General features: G+C 37.3%; 1 protein-coding gene across 1 annotated transcript in view; it reads left to right on the top strand.

Moving 5' to 3' along the window:
- Window positions 1-23,514, top strand: part of LOC101901019 (roundabout homolog 2) — a 331,539-nt gene that overhangs the window by 76,842 nt on the left and 231,183 nt on the right. The window contains exon 2 of the mRNA XM_059127829.1: window positions 4,680-4,763. The gene's annotated coding sequence lies outside the window, so the exon portion shown is untranslated. The remainder of the gene's footprint in view (window positions 1-4,679; window positions 4,764-23,514) is intronic.

Genomic DNA, 23,514 nt, shown 5'->3' with positions numbered 1-23,514 from the left:
TGCAGTAAACCGTATTTTATTTAAATATGCCATAATTGCTGGGGCAATAAAGGGTGGTATGATAAGTATAAGGAAATTTAAAAAAAAAAATGGCAAATGGTAAAAATTTTATTTTCCAAAAAATTGGAAGAAAGTAGAAAAACAGGTAACAGCGTTATACGCTCTGAAAAAGGGCCTAACCCAAGTTTTTCTGCATTATTAAATTACCTCCCCTCTGTCATTGCTTGTCACCCTTAAATATTCTTCTCAGTGGCGGGTGTTAAGTACACTCCATCGTATTTGTAATGCAAAGTATTGAAGCATATCCCAAAATGGAAACGAAATTCTGTTCAGTTTCTCTTGGAACACAAAGTCGTCGAGGAAGGGGTTAAACATCAGGGATCTTAAAGCCATATGTTATGCGACTCGATTTCTCTTCACTGCAGTGTGTTGCGGTCCCGAAGGGGATGCGTACAACGCAATAACAACGAAAAAATAAAATTTAATATCTACTAAACGTTTTAGTATCGTTTTGCAGCAAACTTTTCAGTCTATGTGGTGTGGTGTGTGTCGGAGTGCGTGTGTGTGCGTGGGCGGGTGTAGAAATGTTTTAAGAAAAACGATACTTCTTCATTAACTCTCAAGCAAATGTTATAGACTTGACAACCGGCAGGCAAGTAAAACTCCTAAATTGAAATGAGTTTTTAAAACTGAACACGCTTTCAGATTCAGGCATACACGCACACCATGTACATACACTCATTTGAGTGTGTGTATGTGTGTTTGTATGATGATTTGTAAGAATTCATTTGATGGCTGGTTTTTCTGGCACAGCATCTTGTGATTATTTTCCAAGAAAATAATTAAAATGTTAATAAGTTTACCTCGCTCGTCTCATCGTCCTTTGCCATCCAAGTGAAAGCAATTCGAGATCCGAAACGAGTTGTGTAAAACAATACCATCGTGTTATGGCTTGGCAAAGGAATTTTTCAAAATCCTTGATAATTGTTTTATGTCTGGAAAAGAGAAAATAGCATAACATCAAATGTAACTTAAATAATACGTACATAGAAATGCTTAGAGGAACAGAAATACATTTGAAATACATAGCTAAGCATATGCAATTATAATTGAGTAATGCTTTTGATATTTCAATACATTCTTTGTAAATTTCAAAATAATTTCTCTTGTAGTCCTTGATAAATATTCGTATAATATTTACGATTATATGTGGAAGAAATTCACTTTAGATTGACCTTAATTAGTTCTATACTAAACAAATATCTTTACAGAATTCATGAAATATTCTATTTAAATATTGAAGCACATGCAGTTGGTCTTTTGAAAATAAAGGGAGATTTTCAAGGTTCATCATATATTTAATATAAGTCTTCTTCCATAAAAATACAACTGCGGAAGAAAGTTTGTTGTAATTGCTCCCAGTATTCGTATTAAAATTAATTAAACATATTAACATTAAATATATTAAATTAGTTATTTAAAAATATATAAAATATATAAATATAAAATCGTCCTTCAAAAATACTCTTTAAAAATTTTAAATTATATATTTTAAATATCCACTTTAAAATGTCCTTAAAATTCCATTTTTATAAAAATTGTATAAAAAAATCCACGAAAAATGTTGTTAAAAAATTCAGGACTTTTAGTACGTTGGGCGCCATATCTGTTTGTGTCTGGTGTCATTGCCCACCACAAGGTGGTCAGGGTATTACGTCTTTGTGCATTTGTTTGTAACAGACAAAACGGAAACAAGATAGACCCATAGTTCTTTTTGATGATCTGTATAGAATCACATTCTGAGTCGATTTACGCCGTCCGTCTGCCCGTCCCTCTGTCCATGTATTTTTTTAAACAAAGTACAACTCGCATTTATTACCCGATCCAGATGAAATTTTGCACAAATCATTTGTTTGACCCAAGGACGAATTCTATAGAAATTGGAAATAATCTGTCAAAATTAAAATATAGCTCCCATATATATCTTCGTACGATTTGTCTTTTATTGTGCACCAAACGTGTAATATCAGTGCAAACAGCATAGAATTTTCACATACGACCAAATTAGGCCAAATAGGTGTAACAAATTGGATCGTAATCGGTTCAGATATAGCTATGGCTCCCACATATATTGTTCATCCGATTTTTTATTTTTGTCCTTCGCAGCCGTAATATGAACTCTGTAACAACAATATTTGGAGAAATATATCAAATACAGCTAAGAACTAACTTTGCTAAATTTTGTCGATATCGGTTCAGATTTGGATATAGCTCTCATATATGTAACTTCGTCCGATTTACTTTTATTGTGCACCAAACGTCTAATATTTGTCCAAGTGGGATGGAATTTGGCACTTATGACCGAATTGAGTCTAGAAGCTAGTATGTCAAATTCGGTGAAGATCGGTTCAGATATAGTTATAGCTCTCATGTATATTGTTCATCCGATTCGTTATATTTGTTACCCACAACCGTAATATGCACTCTGTAACAACAATTTTTGGAAAAATTTATCAAATACAGCACAGAAATACCTTTCCCAAATTATATCGAGATCGGTTGACATTTAGATATAGCTCAGGGTGAGTTAAAAAAACTGCAACAAAGCCAAACGCCATAACTTTTACATTTTTTTATAAATTTTATTGAATTAAAACAAAAAAATTTCGGAAATAGCATCAAATTTTAAAATACGTTTAGATTTGTTCGAATTGGTCACTTTTGGCACGAATTATGGCCTTCAAATGTCACACGCTGCCCGAATGTTGCTGTGCGGCATTTTGGCCCAATCCCGACGAAGAGCTTGCTTGAGGTGATCGACACTTTGGTATTTTTTAATGCTAACCTTGCTTCCTAAAATACTCCAGACACAGTAGTCAATAGGATTGTTATCGGAGATTTTGGTGGCCATTGTGCGCTGAAAATGTAGCGAGTCCTGTTGGAATGCCCAAGGTCTGCGGCCAAAATATTTGCGTGCCCAAGGCTTTAATACACCCTCCATAATATTTTCGCGATAATATTCGACATTTATTCTGATGCCACGGTCGATTAATACGAGCAGAGAGCGACCATCGGCTGTTATGGTGGCCCACACCATCACCATGGACGGCGCTTGAGTTCTGGTGACCAACCGAAGGTGCACATTTTCAGCTGATCTCTTTGGCAAGTAAACACGATCATTTTGCTGGATTACAAACTGCTGGACAAGGTATGTTTTCTCATCAGAGAAAACCGCTTTCGGCCAAGGTAGTATCATGGTAACGAGCGGTGGTACGAGACACAAAATATTTATTCACATTTAAATGCTGGAGTGCACTGGAACCTCATTTTGTAACCACTTTTGTGTGGCGCGTGCGTTGGTGCTGAGTCCAGTTGGAATGTCCAAGGTCTGCGGCCAAAATGTTTGCATGCCGAAGGCTTAAATACACCCTCCAGAATATTTTCGCGATAATATTCGGCCTTTATTCGGATGTCACGGTCGATTAATATGAGCGGCGAGCGACCATCGGCTGTTATGGCGGCCCACACCATCACCATGGCCGGCGTTTGATTTCTGTTGGCCAACCGAATGTGAACATTTTCAGCTGACCTCTTTGGCAAGTAAAAACGATCATTTTGTCTGTTTACAAACTGCTAGACAGCAAATGTTTTCCCATCGGAGAAAACCAAGTTCGGCAGTTCAACATTTTCGGCCAGGCGAAGCAACTCTTTAGTTCTTTTAAGTCTATTTTCTGTCTGTTGCGGTGTAAGTTCTTGCACTTTTTGGAATTTCAATAGCTTTACCCCGAGCTCATTTTTCAATACTTGCCAAATGAAATATTGCGATATGTTCAGCTCGCGTCCCATTTTTCGGCCACTGCGACGCGACATTTCGAACCAATTCTGCTGATGTTGCTGTTTTCTTCCGTCCACTTCCCTGATGTCGGTCTACGCTACCAGTATCACTGTAACGAGCGATGGTACGAGACACAAAAGATTTATTCACATTTAAATGCCGGAGCGTTCTAATGATAGCCACTTGTGGTTTTCCAGCCAAATATAAAGAAATCACACTATCACGCTTGAATTCCATCACGAACAACTTTTTTTCTGAAAAATTCTCACTAAAATGCTTTTGTTCGCTGATGTTTTTTTATGTTTCCATATACAGTTTAAAATATATTTCATATATTTGGGGGCCTTTGTCAAAAATGAGTCAGATTTTAAGTATCCTCTTAGCTGAGCTGATTGGGCGCCAACTCATGGGAGGTCTTTATTTCTGTTTCATTTCGTTTTCCATCGGAATTTTATTTGCTTTGAAGAATATCTCATGCTTCCAGTGTTCAACACCTCCATCGATATTTTTAAAGTTGTCAAGGACAGACTTTTAATTTATTGGGCGCCAACTTATCGGACGCGTTTGTTTATACCATATTCCATTCCAACCTATTCTGAGCAGTCGATACTGCTCCTGAAATTCCTCTAAGCACTAATCTGTAAAGCTGCTCTTAATATCTGGCTCAAGTAAATTTCATTGCCTTATGCACCAATTTTTTTATATTTTTGTATCTTCCCTAAAAAATAAGTAGTTATTTCTTTCAAATATTGTCCCGCCTTTTAATTATTAAACAAAAAACATTCTTAGCAATTATTTTTTTTTTTCATTCTGACTAATCCCATTATTTTCTTTCTACTTTTAGATTTATCTTTACAAAAGAAACGGGACAGAACAAAAAAGGAAAGCGTGTGCTGTTATATTAGCGTGACATAAATACACCAAACAGGTAAGTCTTCAATCATTGTTCAAACTAATCAGTGAAGGGAGTGAGCGCACGGGAGAGGGGAGGGGGGTTGGATTTATGTTTAAATAAATCAAAGCAAATAGAATAAATATAAACAAATGTGAACTGGCCTGATTTCATGCGTGCCCTTTTCTACATGATGGACGAACTATCATGTAACGTGTCGGAAAGAAATGCGACCAACCACTGCTTACACAGAGAGTTCAGATTTGTTTTTATGTTCGAAAACAAACTTTTGATATGATAATACTTGGCTCTGACATTTTCCATGAACGAAAGTCCACACACACGCTTGCACGCTGACATATGGCAATTTGAGTGAAGTTTAGCGCTTGCCTGTCTTGTCTATTTATGCCGTTGGCTTGTCAAAAGTATTTCTTGCGCTCTCAGGTTAAAAATGATAGATTAGTAACACCCTGTCGTAGTTGTGGTTGGTATACATGTAGGTAGTATGCTAGGAATGAATAACGCCTAACCTATCGCAAAGGGGGTAGAGTGAAAAAGAATGCCTGGCAGAACTAGCAAAATAAAGCAAATAAAGGTTTGTCCCAGAGAAATGTGGAAGTAATTTCAAATACTTGTGATTTCTGTGGATATATTCCGACTAATTACCCTAATATATTTACCGGTGTATTACATTCTTGCCCTTAGGAACACACCTACTATTTTCTCCCTAACTTTATAACCAATTAAATCGAGAACTTTGTTTACAAAATGACGAGCTTTTCACCCCCTCCCTCCCCACGCATTCATATCAGTCCTAACTTGTTCTTACAGTCTTAAGGAAATTATAAAAATGAATAAATATCATAAAATTTGATATGTTGATATCTGGCAACGAAACGGGTTTCATTTCATATTTCACAGAAACCAAGTGAAACTGATAAGGTTTATTAAACGCAGCCAGCACGCAATGGCGTTATTGAAAGCGGATTTGATTGAGATCATAAAACAATAAACAGACAATCAAGCAAGCAGACAGCTAGCCAGCCAGCCAGCCAGCTAGGTAACTTGTGACATGGCCACTACAATGGCCCAGGAATGAATGACTGAATTTTTATGACAGTCTTTCTTTCCGAAAGGGAATTCAAATCATATTTGTTTAACTCTCTTATATCCATACAATAAACCCCGAACAACAACAACAAATCAAAGCTCCCCAACCCCCTTGCAATAGGTGAGTGACTGACAATCAAACATAATAACAACAACAACAACAATCGTGAAAAAACGGTATAAATGACTGAGCGATGTGATTTTGAGGGAGATGGAAAGTCAAAGATAAAAGCCTGCGCTTGGTGTGCAGCGTAAAACGTTGGGCGCCATTAATCATTTATTAATCATATGACAAATAAACAAATAAAACTTTGAAAATTGAAAAGCCCAGCGAGCGTCTGAAGCGACAAAAAAAAACTTATGAAAACAGGAAAAAATCCAAAGTTGATATTTTCATGACAACCAAAACTGTAATCTATCGAGTAACACTGATCAGGTTATCTAATGAAGCACTCCATGACTCCACAATTAAATGGTTAAGAAATTGCCAAAAAAAAAAGCAACCAGCGCTAACGAGTATTAAAAGCCTCATTCACACCTCATTTATATGTAAACTAAGAAATGCCTGCTGTTTCACCATTAGCTGTCAGAGTAGTTAAGGAAAAACGCATGCAGCATGCAACAAATACAATGCATGCATGAGAGGGACACAATGGCAGATTTTGTTTGGAAAATTTATGCATTATTATAAATGTGATACACATGTCATACACTTATAAGCTTTTTCCGAAATTCGCTGCAAGATTGAGCGCCACTTTCATTATTTTAGTCTGTTGGCCCCATATTCCAGTATTTTCCCGTTATCATTTTTCGATTGTTTTTTTTAGATTGGGCGCGAATTTTAATATTTGTTTTTTCTGTTTTTTTTTTAATGATCTCAACTTCTCAAACTTTTCAGAATATTGGGCGTCACTTTTGCAGTTACAACCTTTTAGTCCACAAAATTGTTTAAGCTCTTCCATTTTTTTTAATTGTTTGAGTTTTCGTTTATTTGGGCGCCAAATTTTAATATTTGTCTCTTCTGTTCTTTTTATACACTATACCACATATTGGTAAGGGTATTATGTCTTTGTGCATTTGTAACATGGAGAAGAAAGCGAGATAGACCCATAGTTATTTTGAGGATCTGCATAAAATCACTTTCTGGGTCGATTTATGCATTTAAGTCGCATTTATTATCCGATTGAGATGAAATTTTGCGAACAATATTTGTTTGGCCCAATGACGAACCCTTTTGAAATTGCTGATAATCGGATAAGATTTAGATATAGTTCTCATATATCGTCACCCGATTTCGGGTTAATTTTCCCAATATCAGTCCCAATGACCTGAATTTTGGCATATCCGACGGAATTTAGTCAAGGAGCAAGTACTTCAAATTTCAATGATATTTGATACAGGACATTCGGTTCAGATATAGCCATAGCTCTCTTATATATATGTTTCATACGATTTGAAGTTTAAAGTACCTCACACGAGCAATATGTACAGGGTTGCCCATATTCGACGGACCCATCTGGCAACGCCATAACTTTTGACAGAGATGTCACATCGCTTAATGACATACCGCGTTTGAAGCGTCAGTCCAAGCAGATTTTTTCCATGAACCAATATACGCCACGCGAGCGCTCTGAAATATTTGAAATTTACATTCAACAGAAGAAGTCAATTGTGAAAAAAAAATGTGAGAACTGCGCCTTCTGAGAACACCATTAAGCGTTTATACGAAACATTTTCGACTGGTAAGGCTCTTTCTAATCCGAAGAGGCCATATAAAAGTCGACCAAGGCGATCAGGCGAGAATATCGCTGCCGTACGAGCCAGTGTTGAGGGGTCCACAAGAACATCCCAAAAACTCCGTTCTCAGCAGTTGGGCATGGCTCGGTCCACTTTACAACGGATTATTCGCATTGATTTGCATTTGTTCCCGTACAAAATTCAATTGACGCAAAGAAAGTTGCCTGCGGACAAGCCTCGTCGATTGGAATTGGCCCAAAGAGTCATCGAAATGGCCGAAGATGACGAGCAATTTTGGAACAAAATTATTATGTCCGATGAAGCTATTCCGGCCGAAATGTTGGCAAAAACGATGGAAAATGCAGCAAACAGGGCACAATACGTCATCAACGCCAGAGGCGGCCATTTGAGAGATATCATATTCAAAAATTGATGTAAAAAAATCTACTTGGAACAAATTAAACGATTAACATTGCCAACCGCCAAATTTTATTTTTTTTCTTTGATTTAAAAAAACAAAACATGGGTCCGTCGAATATGGGCAACACAACACAACAAATATGCAGCTCTCAAATAAGTATATCAAATTTTGTCAAGATTCAGATTTGGATATAGCTCCCATATATATCCTCAACCGATTTCTGGTAATTGTGCACAAAATGGCCAATATCAGTCCAAGAGTCTTGAATTTTGGTACATCCGACCAAATTCAATCTAGAAGCAAGTACATCGAATTCGGAGAAAGTCGGTTCAGATATAGCCATAGCTCTCACATTCATAAAATACATTCGACAACAATGATATTTGGTACCAAATATCTTATAAAGCTCGGAAATACCTTTGCCAAATTTTATCGAGAGCGGCTAAGATTCAGATATCCTCATACATATCCTTAATCCAATTTCAGATGTTTGTGCAAATAATGAAATGAATTTCAGCCCAAATGGAGTGAATTTCGGGACGTACGTTTCCATTTTGTGGAACTCGGCTCCGATATACATTTTTTTAATATAATCCTTCTCTATAGCAAACTATAAGTGCTTTAAAGCCAAATGTTGATAGGTGGTATGATCTACTTAAAATAAATTCTATTATTACGGGAGCTCTACTAAATATGCATAGATAATTTTGGGGGAATATAATACAAGAAGTTTGAAAATATATTTGGTAGAATCTATTTCAATAGGAATATTTAAATATATATATTTGCCACATTTTCTTATAATTCTATACTCTCCTACAATCAAACAAAAAATTGGCTTATATTTAGACGACTCTGCTTAGTAAATGTAGAAGTACGGATTTTTAAAATTGCAAGTGTCAATTTTGTCAACTCCACGAAATATAATAAAATTTCAAAAGTTCTCTTAACTATAAAATGCTAAAAAAAATTATTAAAGTTCGCCTATTTATGTTCCATGGAATTTACCCCGTAATTATTTTAATCCTTTTCAAAAATCCTCCCCACTGTGCCATGCTTCAACGGCAGCAAAGCGGCAGCCTTTTCCAACTGATGTTAACATTATGCAGTAGTTGCGGTGCACTACTTCAGGTACCATGTTCGGCTGTCGAAAACATTAACATGGCTATGATGCAGGTTTCATTTTTCTTATGGAGTTTACTTTGGCACACTGCGACGCCGTTGACCGGGTGCCCCCCAAAAACAAATTTACAAATCTATCAACACCACATTTTGCGAGTTTTATACAATTAAACATTTCCATTGGAATATAAACAACATCCAAAAAAGTTAAACCCAAAACCGTAACCAAGACATGCCACTTAACATACATTCTTACACACATAGGCAATTCATCTAAAAATTGTATTTAATTTTAATTGCCACAGCACGTTTTTGGAATCAAACCAACGAAAATACCCCAAAAGTCGGTAAAAACAATTTCTTGAGTGTAGCTGCTGGTGGCGACGATGATGACGATGATTATGGCAATGGCGATGGAGTTGGTGTTGCTGCCATTGAGGGGTGTTTTGTTGGGTTGGCGTTGCAATTTTACAGCTTACATGCCGTCATAGACCACCACCATAGCCGCCGCCACTACCACCACCATCATCATTGGTATCTATCTGCAAAGCCACCAGCGTTTATGTCTTTACAGTCACGAGCGTTTCAATCGCCACATATAATGGAGCTGGTGTTATGGGGGTTTTTTATGGTAGTTGCATACACCCTTTCTCTCACTCTCTGCTCTTGAGCTGCTCTCCATGCTTCCAAGTCACATGGAACAAGTCAAGTTATGCCCTCCTTAAACTTGGCTCAATTGTTGCATACAACAAACAAAGAGAGGCGGCATGTTGTCGTCATACCTACCTACATATATGAGTGCTTGGGCTTTGCAGATTATGAGCACATTTCAAGGTTAGACCAGCCATTGTCGATGACATAGGTCAACATGAGTCTCTGTTTATGTTTGGGTCGATCGGTCCACGTTTTTGTTTTTTTTTTCTTTCATGTGTTGATATGTGATCATGATGCCTTGAAAACTTGTTTTCAAGAGGGCCCCATAACCAATAAACCAGAGGCCAACCAAACCAACCACTCATTGACAGGCGAACAGACAGACAGACAGAAATTTCATGGTGTACAACATACATTTTATTAGCGCAAAAATTGCCTTTCTTAAAAACAAAACACAAAAAAATAATAAAACAGACTTTAAGTACCCACTGGTAGGTACTTGCTTAGGGTGTCAGGAGTTGATGCATGACATGATCCGAAAGGCAGGGAGGTGGAATTTTTTTAAAGTCATATCAGACGTAAAAATTTCAGATTTTTTAAAATATTTTCGAATAACTTTCGTTTCATTTTTAATAAATCCTTTGTTTTTATACCCTTAGCCATATAGTCAAAACGTGTCTCATAGAAGTAACGGTTTTAGACTCAAATTCTCTTTGGACCAAATCCGTTTCAGGGCATTTGGTCCTTCCGTGTTTCTGGCTGGCTGGTGCACACGATAACTCTTGAAGGGAGAGCTCGATTTGGACCGATTTTTGGCTGAACTTTGATCGAGTTCGAAGACGGGCAATATCGGATCGTTCTTTCTAACCCCTCAAAGACAAAGATTTTACAGAAAATAATTCACCTCTTAGAACAAAAAAAGAAGCACACGATTTTGATTAAACTTGGTAAATCCTAAAATTTGTGTCAGTGCTAGATCATGCGGAAAACTCAATAATATTGACCCATTCTATCTAGCTCAAAATTTCAATCATCACCCAGACGAAAAGGTTGCAGCTGGAATCTTGAAATTATACACGAGCCCCAGTCTTGCTACGATGGCGTGTGATAAGGCTGGGCTTTTGGAATTTCGTACTAAAAGTGTTCCGAAAATACTAAAATTTACTAAAAATTTAATACTTTATATTGGACAAACGGAATAATCTAGAATTCTGAAATTTAGAACGAGAGTCACTGATGTTGTGAAGGATAGATGTACCAAAGGGTTTTTGGGAGATCGAAATTTAAGGTTATGTAAAGTTCTAAAATGGTACTAAACATCTTAAATTGTAGCATTTGGTATTATGTGAACGAATAGGGCTAAAAACTTTGGTATGGGAATCAAGGTAGGAAAATATGGAGGTGGGTTTGGAAATGCTAAGTGTGCGAACTGTACTAAATTGTTCTAAATTTTGGAATAATTTTAATTTAGACTGAACGGGTGAAGCTGACATTTCGAAGTTATAGTTTTGGGATCCTCTTGGGTGGTAGGTTTGTGATAAAAATGTAAATTTGTAATTTTTTTTTTTTTTTAATTTTAATGAATGAATGCAAAATATGTCGGAAACAGCATCAGATTTTAGAATAAGTTTAGATTTGTTCGAATTGGTCACCTTTGGCACGAATTATGGACTTCAAATGGCCAATGAAACCGTCACACGCTGCCCGAATGTTGTTCGGCGCTATTTTGACCCATTCCCGGCGAAGCGCTTGCTTTAGGTGATCGACACACTTTTAGTGCCAACCTTGCTTTCCAAAATACTCCAGACACAATAGTCCAACGGATTGGTATCCGGAGATATTGGTGGCCATTATGAGCTGGAAATGATGCGAGAAACCTCATTTTATAACCATTCTTGGGTGGCGCGTGCTGAGTGCGTGTTGGAATACCCAAGGTCTGCGGCCAAAATGTTTACATGCCCAAGGCTTTAATACACCCTCCAGAATATTTTCGCGATAATATTCGACATTTTTTCTGATGCCACGGTAGATTAATACGAGCGGATAGCGACCATCGGCTGTTATGGCGGCCCACACCATCACCATGGTCGGCGCTTGAGTTCTGGTGGCCAATCGATGGTGAACATTTTCAGCTGACCTCTTTGGCAAGTAAACACGATCATTTTGTTTGTTTACAAACTGCTGGACAACGAATGTTTTCTCATCGGAGAAAACCAAATTCGGCAGTTTACCATTTTCGGCCATACGAAGCAACTCTTTAGCTATTTTGAGTCTATTTTCTTTCTGTTGCGCTGTAACTTCTTGTACGTTTTGGAATTTCAATGGCTTACCCCGAGCTCATGTTTCAATATTTGCCGAATGGAATATTGCGATATGTTAAGCTCACGAGCCATTTTTGGGCCACTGCTACGCTGGTTCCGATCAATTCGCTTTTTTACTTTTCGAACCATTTCTGCTGATGTTGCTGTTTTCTTCGTCGGCCTACATTGCCAGTGTCACGGTAACGAACGATCACACTACCACGCTTGAATTCCACCACGAACAACTTTTTTTCTAGAAAATTCTTACCAAATTCAGACAAGTGGATCCAGGTATAGCCCGGGTCATGCAACCGGACTTTTTCATCTGGGGTCTTGGGACCGCCCCAAGAAAAAAATAGTTTCCCGGAATCAGGGTACAAAATACCTACCACAGAAAAAATTTCAAAAAAATTGAAGAGTTGTTACTAAACTATAGGTAAGACCTAAATTTCTTATTTGTTTTTTGGATTTTTTTCACCATCAATTTTTTTATTTTCCTTTTCCATTTTTTTTAAATATTTTCAAGAACTCTTCTTTGTCCCTGAAGTTTTTTGAAATATTTTTAAAGCATAGCCATTTTTATACCCCCGGACATCCCCTAAATTTTACGCCCCTGCCCCTTTTTGTAATTACATTCACATTACAATTGCCATAAAACATTTTCATAGTTATCACATTGCCCCAAAGCCATCATAACCGCAACGGTTGCATTCAAAGCTTAGCGTTAAAGCAAAGCAAGCTTTTAGTTTTGAAACAAAAAAAAGAAAAAAAAACGTTTTTCAGCGATCATTTTTTCTTTATGGAAAGCACAAAACGTTTCTTATCATATCGCGATGATGTTGATAATGATGGTCTGGGATTGAAGCGGTCTTTTTTGGCCTTTTATTTGTTGTTGCTGCTTGCTGGACATTATTATGTGGTGGTGGTTCAGTAAGTAGATATCCCTCCAGTTATGGCCGATAAAATCGTGATTTTTTAACATTCATATTTCACTTTTGGAGTGATCGCATATGAGCGGAATTACTTCAACAACTTGGCTGTCTGTCCACACCTTTTTATCCATGGCTGGCTGTCTGGTTTGTATGGGCTTCTTCCAAGAGTTGTTTCGTTTTGTTGTGTTTTTTTATTTTCCCCAAAGGGGGATAAGTGTTGGATCATGATACAGCATTTATCTTTAGCACTCTGTGGTGTTGTGGTTAGTAAGTTTTTGTTGCTGTTGCATTTGGGATACTAGCCCATTAAATAGCTTAGGGAAACCATGAAAAAAAAACCATAGGGAATATATACCAAGCTCACATGGTTCGTTCTTTTTTGCTAGTTTAAAATAGTGGCAGTTGCTTATTTCTGCCGTTGAGGATGCTGGATGATGGACAAGCATATGAAAAGCCAATTTTAACTTAATTAGTTGCACATTGCCTCTTCACACAAGAGTTGAAGTTTTTTGTGTTGGCCGATATGAATGGCCATTGTCTGAGAATTGGTTTTGCATACGGCACAAAGAATGACTAATGAGAATGTTCGAAACATGAAATTGAACTAATTTTTTGTGGAATTCAAATTTTGAATGAGTGGCATAAAAATGCCTTGATTTTATTTAAAATGATTTGAAGTTGTTTTTCTTTATTAAATTTGTCATGCCCTACTTGCATGAGTTGTATGGAATGGATTAGGCGGGATAACAAGTCTGCGATATGGTAATTTTTCAAGGTCCTCAAACGAGAACGAATCAAGGCTAGTTAGTCTTGTCAAATGCTTGACTAAGCAAATTCGGGATAATGAGGATCAGACAAGGTTTCAAGTCTTATAATATAGGAGGAAGTACCTAAAAACCAGTAAGGCAAGGCCAAAGTCGAATAGGGCCGACTAAATGATACCCTACACGACTATGCGTATTTAGTACAGCTCCCGTAACAAAAAAGTTTATATTGGGAATTTATGTGAAGTAGGTCGAACCTACCATGGACGATATGACTACCATGATGATATGACTTCCATTAGGATTATATTAAAAAATATTTATTGGAGCAATAGATATACCCGACAGAGTGTCACCAAACGAAAAAATTTGGTGGAACATAATAAAATCTATTCAATTTGGCCCGAGTGTATATAAATGGTGAGCAATAACCGTAAAATCGGTTAAAGATGAATATCTAGGCTATATAAAAATCTGAATACCTTTTGCAGAGGTATTTTGTAGAACTATCTGATGCCCGGTACCAAATATCAATGTTGTTTAACATCAAATCGGAGGAAACACATATATGAGAGCTATAGCTAAATCTGAAACGATTTTCACCAAGATGTAAAATTCTTGCTTCTAGGATGAACTCAGTCGAAATTGCCAAAATTCAGTCCATTTGTGCTGATATTAGCCATTTGGTGCTTAAAAAACCTGAAATCGGATATATATATATATATATATATATATATATATATATATATATATATATGAAAGCTATATCCAAATCTGAACCGATCTCAATAAAATTTGGCAGATGAATTTCTGAGGTGTATCTGATACAAATATTATTCTTCTGGAGTGCATATTACTAATGCGAGGGACTTAAACACCAAATAGGATGAAACATATATATGGGAGATATAGTTATATCTGAACCGATTTTCACAAATTTTGACGTACTTGCTTCGAGCCTGAATTGGGTTGGATGTGCCAAAATGCAGGTCGTTTAGATTTATTTTGGCCATTTGGTGCACAATTAACCCGAAATTAGTTGAATATATATATACAGGGTAAAATAAAAAAAAAACACTGCAACAAAATCAAACGCCATAATTTTTTAATTTTATTGTATGAAAGCAAAAAATGTCGGAAATAGCATCAAATTTTAGAATACGTTTAGATATGTTCGAAGTTGTCGCGTTTGGCACGAATTATGGCCATCCAACGGCCCATGAAACCGTCACACGCTGCCCGAATGTTGCTCTGCTGTATTTTGGTCCATTTCCGGCGAACCGCTTGCTTGAGGTGATTGACACTTTGGTATTTTTAGTGCCAATCTTGCTTTCCAAAATACTCCATACGCAATAATCGAACGGATTGGTATCCGGAGATTTTGGTGGCAATGATTCTTGGGTGGCTCGTGCTGAGTCCTGTTGTAATGTCCAAGGTCTGCGGCCAAAATGTTTGCATGCCCTTGGCTTCGATACACCTTCCAGAATATTTTCGCGATAATATTCGGTATTTATTTTGATGCCACAGTCGATTAATACGGCCGGCGCTTGAGTTCAGATGGCCAACCGAAGGTGCACCTCTTTGGCAAGTAAACACGATCATTTTGTTTGTTAATAAACTGCTGGACAACGAATGTTTTCTCTTCGGAGAAAATCAAATTCGGCAGTTCACCACTTTAGGCCAAGCGAAGCAACTCTTCAGCTCTTTTGAGTCTATTTTCTTTCTGTTGCGGTGTAAGTTCCTGCACTTTTTGGAATTTCAATGGATTTACCCCGAACTCAGTTTTCAATACTTGCCGAATGGAATATTGCGATGTGTTCAGCTCACGAGCCATTTTTCGGCCATTGCGACGCGGGTTTCGATCAAGTCGCTTCTTTACTGTTCGAACCATTTCTGCTGATGTTGCTGTTTTCTTCCGTCCACTTTCTTGACGTCGGGCTACGCAACCACTATCACGGTAACGAGCGATGGTACGAGACAGAAGAGATTTATTCACCTTTGAATGCTGGAGTGCTCTAACGATAGCCACTTATGGTTTTCCAGCCAAATATAAAGAAATCACACTATCACACTTGAATTCCATCACGAATAACTTTTTTTCTGGAAAATGCTCACCAAAATGCTTTTGTACGCTTGTAAGCAATATAATGAGCTGTCACTGGAATAATTTTAATAGCTTTTAAACGAGCGGCTTAGAAATGACAGCAGTCTGAAGTTGGTTCCAGTTTTTTCATCTCACCGTGTATTGTTATCTCGCTCTACAAATTGTTGGGTTATCATACACACCTTGTATTTCTCTTAGTAATATAAAGCTTTTTCGGGATATTACTCAGCACGTAACTCCCTCTTTTTGTGTCACCAAATTTCTCTCCTCATACCGCAATTCATTTTCATATTTCCATTAAATATGTGATTCATATTTTAGAATTTCATTTAAAAAGAAAACCAACTAATGAATGAATATTTCCATTACGGGTTCGCTTTATTTATTATCATTTAAATTTATAACCATTTGCATATATTAAACATTTATGCTAATTTTGTTTATTTTTCACACCGCTCCATGGAGTTCCGGGTAAAATATCGCCATACTCCTCACACTGCCTTCCATACCAGCAACAACAACAAACGTCTTGGTTTTTTTGTTAGTTCTGCACACATACACTCACACCTCCACAGCTTTGGCTTATTAAGTGGCCAATTTCCTGCTAAAATGTTGGGAATATAAATAAAGTGTGTACGAAAAAAATTTGAGAACTTGCATGCTCTAGCGAACGAAAGTGGAAGAAATTCGAAGCAGGAAAAACCGTTTCATAAATCCACCTACAAACATTTGAATCTTTGTGCCAAATGTGTAATATTACGTATGTATGTTTGTATGGGTGTATGTGTTCGCATAAGTGTACTCTTGGGCAGCTGTTCGGCATTTAAATGTGAGAATGCAAAAAAAAAAAATTTTTGCAATTGTAGAAGTTTCAAATAATATGAAATACACTCGAGTAAAAAATCTTATTCAAAGGTGTAAGAAGGTTTCAATCGGCCCTGAGCATATGAGAATTTATTCATTAGATTGGACCTGAATATCCAATGCACAAAATGCTAACTCCAAAGGAACAGGGCAATGATTCGGCATTTAGAAGAATTATGACTATTATCAAATTTTACTTTTTGTGGTAGACGTACACGTCAAGCAGAGGAACGTACAACTTCATGAGCGAAGTTATCACTTTGGGATATGCAAAGTTTGAAGAAAATCGAATCGGACTTTATTTTTATGAGACTTGCTGCTATTCAAACATTTAACATTTTCAATATTTCCCATGTTAGAGTAGATACAATTTGGGAACTATATCTAACTCTCAATCGATTTTCAATAAATTTGACGGAGGCTTTTGTACCTCTAGTACCAAATAATATTGCTGTATAGTGCATGATATGAATTCGAAGAGAATTATATTAAAAAAAATCGGTTGAATATGAGAAAATCTATCCAATTTGGGTTGATATTACATTATATGGTAGACAATAATAGTATATCGAAGGTATATAAAAGTCTGAACAGATCTCGATAGAATTTGGCAGAGTTAATTTCGAGCTGTATCTGATGTCCGGCATCGAAAATCGTTGTTGTGGAGTGCATATTACGCATGTGAGGTACTCGAAATCCCAAACCGGATGAAACATATGTGGGAGCTATAGCTATATTTGTACCGATTTTCTCAAATTTTGAAGATTTTCTCAGTCAGAATTGCCAAAATTCAGTTCATTTGGGTCGATATTGGCCATTTGGTGCACAATTAACCCGAAATCGGTTGAAGATTTACAGGGTGAGATGAAAAAACTGCAACCATTTTCAGACTGCTGTGGCTATCGATAGAGCTCCAGCATTTAAATGTGAATAAATCTTTTGTGTCTCGTACGATCGCTCGTTACCGCGATACTGGTAGGGTAGCCCAACATCAAGGAAGTGGACGCAAGAAAACAGCAACATCAGCAGAAATGGTCCGAAAAGTAAAGCAGTGACTTGATCGAAATCCGCGTCGTAGTGGCCGGAAAATGGCTTGTGAGCTGAACATATCGCAATATTCCATTCGGCAAATATTGAAAAATTAGCTCGGGGTCAAGCCATTGAAATTCCAAAAAGTGCAAGAACTTACACTGCAACATAAAGAAAATAGACTCAAAAGAGCTAAAGAGCTGCTTCACATGGCCGAAGGTGGTGAACTGCCGAATTTGGTTTTCTCCGATGAGAAAACATTCGTTGTCCAGCAGTTTGTTAACAAACAAAATGATCGTGTTTACTTGCCAAAGAGGTCAGCTAAAAATGTGCACCTTCGATTGGCCACCTGAACTCAAGCGCCGGCCATAGTGATGGTGGGGGCCGCCATAACAGCCGATGTTCGCTCTCCGCTCGTATTAATCGACTGTGGCATCAGAGTAAATACCGAATATTATCGTGAAAATATTCTGTAGGTTGTATTAAAGCCTTGGGCACGCAAACATTTTGGTCGCACACCATGGACATTTCAACAGAATGGTTACAAAATGAGGTTCCTCGCTTCATTTTCAGCGCACAATGACCACCGGTTGGACTATTGTGTCTGGAGTATTTTGGAAAGCAAGGTTGGCACTAAAAAATCACCTCAAACAAGCGCTTCGCCGGAAATGGATCAAAATACCGCAGAACAACATTCGGACAGCGTGTGACGGTTTCGTTGACCGTTTGAAGGCCATAATTCGTGCCAAAGGTGACCGATTCGAACAAATCTAAACGTATTTTAAAATTTGATGCTATTTCCGATATTTTTGCTTTCATTCAATAAAATTTAAAAAAAAAAATGTGAAAATTTGGCGTTTGAATTTGTTGCAGTTTTTTTATCTCACCCTGTATATGGGAGATATATCTAAATTTTAACCGATTCTCACAAATCTCAATACGGTTCGTCTGGAAATTGTCATCTCAATCGCATAATGATGCTGTTTGAAATTGGTGGTAATCGACTTAGATTTCGAAAAAGCTCTCATATATATTTTGGAGGGGTTCAACATGCGTTCTTCAGTTTGATACTATATACTCAGCCACTGATACAGGCATCAATTGTTATTTAAAGGTTTCCAGCAAAAGCTTCCATTAACAAATAATGAGTTACCTCGCCACTATTTAACAGTCGCAACTACCAACATATCAACCTAGAAACTCTCTATTATTACATGGGCATATCAACATAATTAGTAGTTACTTATTTTGACGAATAAAGGTCGTCAACAAATCGAACAAAAATTCTCTTATATTTTGAACCTGTTTTTTGTTTTGTCCACCACTACCAAAGCAGAGAGAATGAAATTGGCTCGAATTCGAGCGAGAATTTTAACTCCAAATACAAAATTTCAGCCAAATCGATTGAAAAACGTGGCCAAGACTCTCACCATAGCTATATATTGAAGACCAATGCGTGGTATTTATGTATGAAAGATCTGCATTCTATTCTATCTTATATTTGATAGTCGAAGAAAACTTAAAATAATCTACGAAAGATTTTTTTCTCGTATGCTAAATTCCTGCAACTTCCATCTCTGTTTCGATTATTCGATCCGACTGCCTTAGACATTGTGGCTGCTCTGTGTTTGATTTTCTTTTTTCTTCCTCCTCTTTTTTTGTTAGCATGCCTGTCTAACTTCATGCCTCAATAAATTGTGCGTATTTCCTTGGTAATTTTTACATTGCAGGCCAACAAATGCCGGATGTTCTCTCTCCCAGAGCAGCAGTTGAGGCAGCAACACCAATTGAAATACCTTTTTCCTGTTCATATTACAAAAATCTCTGCATACTGGTGGCTGAATCAATGCGTAGAAAAGACATCAGTTCTCTTTGGGACAGGTCCAGAAGTAGTTACTCAAGCCCACGTGATAGATGGGTGAGAATACAATAAAGAAAAGACACACGCACAATCAACAATACATAAAGAGTAAAAGCAGAAATTGCTTATTACCGTTGCCCGGTTGGTTGTTTTTTTCTTCTTCTGCTTTATTCCAGTCGGGATTTTTCCCCTACACACATGGGAGAATTTGCGTCAGAACAAAGAACTGTTATAACCCTACACACATATATATCGATGGCAGTTAAAACCTACCAAACGGAACAAAGACAAGTCCAATGCACACAAATATCCCATCACCCTCTTTTTTGCGTATAACTAGCACATTTCCTTTATCGTTTTGTTGTTTTAGTTTTTTACTCGTTTCCTTGTGGATCAGCCTTCATTTAGTCGTATGTACATTCCTCTTGCTGTCTGCATCTTTTGCTCCGAAAAGCCTGTTATGTGGATAAAACTTGTGGCAACCTTTGTAAGTACTCTTAGATTTGCCTATTTCCTCTCTGTGGCTGCTGTTGGTTTTTTGTTTTGTTTGGTTGTATCCCTTCCATACCTGGCCATGGATAAATTATCTCTTTAATGCTGGGCATGTGCTAAAGGTGGATCACATGTTTCTTTGTGCCAACTTAAGTTGGTAATGTCGACAGTCTGTGAGATATGATGTCTGGTTGTGATTGGGCTTGTTTAAGAAATGGGCATTTTTAGCAAAGATTTTGTGGCACCAAATAAGAAAACTTGGTATGTTTGTTTACCCTGGCCATAATAGCTATTGTCCTGAGGAAATTTTTAAAGTTTTTTAAATTTTCTTGGGTTTTTAGGGGTCAATGAGATTATGTGCGGCAGCTTAAATTTTAAAACGAAGTATTATATTTTACAAATTATGTGGCGCCCAACATAAATTTTCTCACACAAAAGAAAAGACAAATGTTGTATATCTGAAAACATAAGTGTGGGGTCTAAAGCTGAAACGGGATCGAACTGTGCCGTTGTTCCTCCTATGGTAAAATATTAAGGATTATTCATTGAAAATCGGAAGCCAGGAAATCCAGAAAATTGAAACCTCAATCATCCAAACAATATGCAACATGTTGGAAATACAAATCCATTGACTTTGTGTGATATTTTTTGTGATTGGATTCATACCCTTATGGCCAAGTATATCATTCAGGAATATAATTTCATATTGATTCTGAAATAATACTCGTTTTAATTGGCGGGGTGCCTCCCTTTATTCACTGGAATTCAGCATGACTTACTTTGAGTACCCTATTAATAACATGTTTTGCTGTACTTATTACCATTATTCGTCGGGGATGCTCGAGTAGAAGTTGATTAATCGTCCTAACGCTGCTTCTGGTACCAATCAAAGTAAAGTTTGCTTCCTTGTCGGACAACTATTGAGTCCAAATGGAGCAATTTTTCGTTTTCTTTTATTCCATGTGTAAATTGTATATTTGGGTCGAACCCCAAATATACTTTCCCAATTTGAATGTAGTAATCTTTTTTTAAGGGCCAACAAGTAGTTATAAAAATGCCTATTAATATTAAAATAAAAAAAAGATTCACTTTTATTAAAAAAAAATTGAAAATAATTCTCAATATTAACTCGAAAAATTGTCCGTACTCTATAAAAAAAATTAACATATGTATTAATGAAATGTGTATTATATTGATGTTTGATGTCCTTAATATTTAGTGTGGTATCCCTTAGCAGCGATTCCGTCTCTTAAGCGATTTTTCATCGATAAAGCCAGTTTTTCTGTGGTTTCTGCACAAATAGCCCGCCATTCTTGAAGGATAACATCTTTCAGCATCTGCTTATTAGTTACTTTATGTTGCCGATTTTTTTTCTAAAATACCCCATAGATGCTCTATGGGGTTTTAATCTAGGCTCTGGGGAGGATGAGGTACCACTTCCTTAACGTTGTAGAGCAGCCATTTTCGCACAACCATGGAAGTGTGCTTTGGGTCGTTATCGTGCAATAATCGATAATCGTCTTGTATGCCCAAATTAGTGGCGCTTGCTTTTAAATTTTCTTTTAAAATACTCAAATACCTAAATTTGTCCATCGTGGTTTCCACAAACACGAGATTTCCCACACCTCCAGCTGCCATTGAACCCCACACCATCACCGAGCCATCACCGTGTTTCACTGTTGCTTTTAGGTGCTTTAACTGCAACGCGGTGTTTTCTTTTCGCCACACAAAACGTCTTCCATCCGACCCAAAAATATTAAATTTATTTTGGCAATTATTATAAACAGTTGTTGTAAATTAAAAAAAAATATTTTACTCGAATAGGGTAAATATTTTTTCGAATTATAATCAAATATATTTTCAGCTGTATGGGGTACGGACAATTGTTTGAGACAGTGTACATCAAATTTAGAGAAAATTGGTTCAGACATAGTTATAGATCCCATATATATGTTGCATTCGATTTGGGCTTTTATGACCCTCACATGCGTGATATGCACTCCACAAAAATTAAGTTTGCTACCAGATAATTAATGAAGCTCAAAAATACCTCTGCCAAATTTTATCGAGACAAGGATGTAGCTCCCATATATATTTTTATCCAATATCAGGTATATTGTACACCAAATGGCTAGTATCATCCCTAATGCGCGGAATTTTTCCAAATCCGACAAAATTTATACTAGAAACAAATACTTGAAATTAGTAAAAATCGGTTCAGATATTGCTATAGCTCCCATATACAGTGTGAGATGAAAAACTGCAACCAACTTCAGACTGCTGTCATTTCAAAGCCACTCGTCCTACAGCTCTTAAAATTATTCCAGAGACAGCTCATTATATTGTTTACAAGCGTACAAAAGCATTTTGGTGAGAATTTTCCAGAAAAAAAAATTATTCGTAATGGAATTCAAGCGTGATAGTGTGATTTCTTTATATTTGGTTGGAAACCAACCAACCAAACCAAGTGGCTATCGTTGGAACACTCCAGCATGTAAATGTGAATAAATCTTTTGTGCTCGTTACCGTGATGCTGGTAGCGTAGCCCGACGTCGAGGAAGTGGACGGAAGAAAACAGCAACATCAGCAGAAATGGTTCGAAAAGTTAAGAAGCGACTTGATCGCAACCCCGCGTCGCAGTGGCCGAAAAATGGCTCGTGAGCTGAACATGTCGCAATGCTCCATTCGGCAAATATTGAAAAATGATCTTGGGGTAAAGCCATTGAAATTCCAAACCGTGCAAAAACTTACACCGCAACAGAAAGAAAATAGACTCAAAAGAGCTAAAGAGTTGCTTCGCTTGGCCCAAAGTGGTGAACTGCCGAATTTGGTTTTCTCCAATGAGGAAACATACGTTGTCCAGCAGTTCGTAAACAAAAAAAATGATCTTGTTTACTTGCCAATGAGGTCAGCTGAAAATGTGCACCTTCGGTTGGCCACCAGAACTCAAGAGCCGGCAATGGTGGTTGTGTGAGCCGCCATAACATCCGATGGTCGCTCTCCGCTCATATTAATCGACCTTGGCATCGTGGCGAAAATATTATAAAGCCTTTGGCACGCAAAAATTTTGGCCGCAGACCTTGGACATTCCAACAGGACTCAGCACCATCGCACTCAGCTCGCGCCACCCAAGAATGGTTACAAAATGAGGTTCCTCGCTTCATTTCCAGGGCACAATGGCCACCAAAATCACCGGATACGAATCCATTGGACCATTGTGTCTGGAGTATTTTGGAAAACAAAGTTGGCACTAAAAAATACCAAAGTGTCGATCACTTCAAGCAGGCGCCTCACCGGAAATGGATCAAAATACCGCAGAGCAACATTCGGGCAGCGTGTGACTGTTTCATCGGTCTTTGAAGGCCATAATTCGTGCCAAAGTTGCCCAATTCGAACA

The sequence above is a fragment of the Musca domestica genome, unplaced genomic scaffold, assembly GCF_030504385.1.
Source record: "Musca domestica strain aabys unplaced genomic scaffold, Musca_domestica.polishedcontigs.V.1.1 48, whole genome shotgun sequence".
NCBI classification, from domain to species: domain Eukaryota; kingdom Metazoa; phylum Arthropoda; class Insecta; order Diptera; family Muscidae; genus Musca; species Musca domestica.
This window is presented reverse-complemented; position numbering and strand designations above follow the sequence as displayed.